Source organism: Pteropus vampyrus, unplaced genomic scaffold (assembly GCF_000151845.1).
Source record: "Pteropus vampyrus isolate Shadow unplaced genomic scaffold, Pvam_2.0 Scaffold286, whole genome shotgun sequence".
NCBI lineage: Eukaryota > Metazoa > Chordata > Mammalia > Chiroptera > Pteropodidae > Pteropus > Pteropus vampyrus.
Window position 1 is genome coordinate 1,111,979 of NW_011889067.1, and position 1,658 is coordinate 1,113,636.

At 39.7% G+C, this 1,658-nt stretch overlaps 1 protein-coding gene across 8 annotated transcripts in view; it reads left to right on the forward strand.

Annotated features, from left to right (window-relative positions):
* The first annotated feature begins 900 nt into the window (after positions 1–900).
* Positions 901–1,658, forward strand: part of CPEB1 (cytoplasmic polyadenylation element binding protein 1) — a 42,779-nt gene continuing 42,021 nt past the window's right edge. For 3 of the 8 annotated variants that reach the window (XM_023520961.1, XM_023520964.1, XM_023520963.1), the window contains exon 1: positions 940–1,075. The gene's annotated coding sequence lies outside the window, so the exon portion shown is untranslated. Of the gene's footprint in view, positions 1,085–1,658 lie in introns of all 8 variants that reach the window. The other 5 variants (XM_023520967.1, XM_011376121.2, XM_023520966.1 and 2 more) reach the window with 5 other exon arrangements.

Genomic DNA, 1,658 nt, shown 5'->3' on the forward strand with positions numbered 1-1,658 from the left:
TGACCACGTGGAACTATACAGCTTAAACAGTTCCTTGGAGTGTTTGCCACTTACCACATCTTCTCCTGTAATTACCTGCTGTAATCTTCAGGTGTACAATAGCAGCTACCATACGCCAGGCACCATGCTAACAGCTTTATATATTTCATCAAAAGGTTGATCGATACTCTTTTCCCATTTCACAAATGGGAATCTGAGACACAGAAGTAACTGCCAATAAATGGCAGAACCAAACTTTTTAAACACGTCTTGAGATAGGATTTACAAAACCATAAATTTCACCTTTTAGTGTGCACGTCAGTGATTTTTTTTTTAGTGTATTAACAGAGTTTTGCAGTTATAATCTAATTTTAGAATATTTTCTTCTCAGAAAGAAACCTGTACCTTTTAGCCACTTCCCCTCTAACCGCCCCGCCCCTAGTTGAAGGTAGCTAATCTTTAGATTTGCTTTTTCTGGACATTTCATGTAAATGGGCTCATATAATATGTGGTCTTTTGTCACTGGCTTTTTTCACTCAGCGTAATGGTTTAGAGTTTTATCTGTGTAGTAACACGCATCAGCACTTCATTCCTTTTTATTGGTAAATAATATTCTGTTGTATAGGTAGATACACCCCAAGCTTTGACCCAGGTATGTCTGGTTCTAAGGCTCATGCTGCTGCTATCATGCCATGCTAATTCCTATACACCTCTCAGAAGAGTAGAGGGTTTTTGAGGCAATTCTCTCAGGGTCACTTGAACGTAGCAAACACTCATTCAGTATTTTACTATACAGGCAGGAAACCAAGTCCTTGTTACTTCATCTGACTCATGGTGTTGAGTTGGGAGAATGGGGGTGTGAAGGCTCCATTTACCATAAAGGAGTATAGAACAATCTAAAGGTCTTTTTTCTGTGTCCAGGAGGAAGGAGCGGGAAGGATAAAAGATTGCTGGGACAGCCAGGAACCACCTGCGCTCTCGAAGTGCAGCAATGCCAGTATCTTCCGACGGATAAACGCCATACTGGATAATTCTCTGGATTTCAGCGGAGTCTGCAGCACGCCCGTAAATCGAGGAATTCATGATCATTTGCCAGGTGACTTAGGTGTGAAACCTTGATGCATGTGTGCAGGGCTGTTTCTAGGCAGTTTCCTTGTGAAGCATCTGAAGAAATGACCTCGAACCTCTGGCAACACTTGCCCCTCCCGTAGTTTTCTTTGTGGATTGGGTCCCCCCTCTGGGTGAAGACAGCCTTTGATTATAATGTAGAAATCTATTTTGTAATACTCAGGAAGATTAGATAGAAAAGGATAGGTCATGGTGACAGAACTATGTGTAGAATTATAATGTGAGTCATGTATATATAATAGTGATTTTCTGGTAGCCACATTAAAAAAGTGAAATTATTTTATCCAACATACATGAAATATGACAACATTTAATCAATATCAAACTATTAATGAGATTTTATATTCTCGTTAGTACCAAGACTTCAAAATCCAGTGTGTATTTTACATTTATAGTGCTGCTCAGTTAACTACCTATATTTCAGGTGCTCAGTAGTAGCCACATGTGACTAATGGCTACTGTATTAGACAGCATAGCTCTTGACTATTTTAGTTGCTTGAGTGCAAGTCTACAGGCTTGTTCGTTTTTACGCTATATAGGCTTGTTGTGCA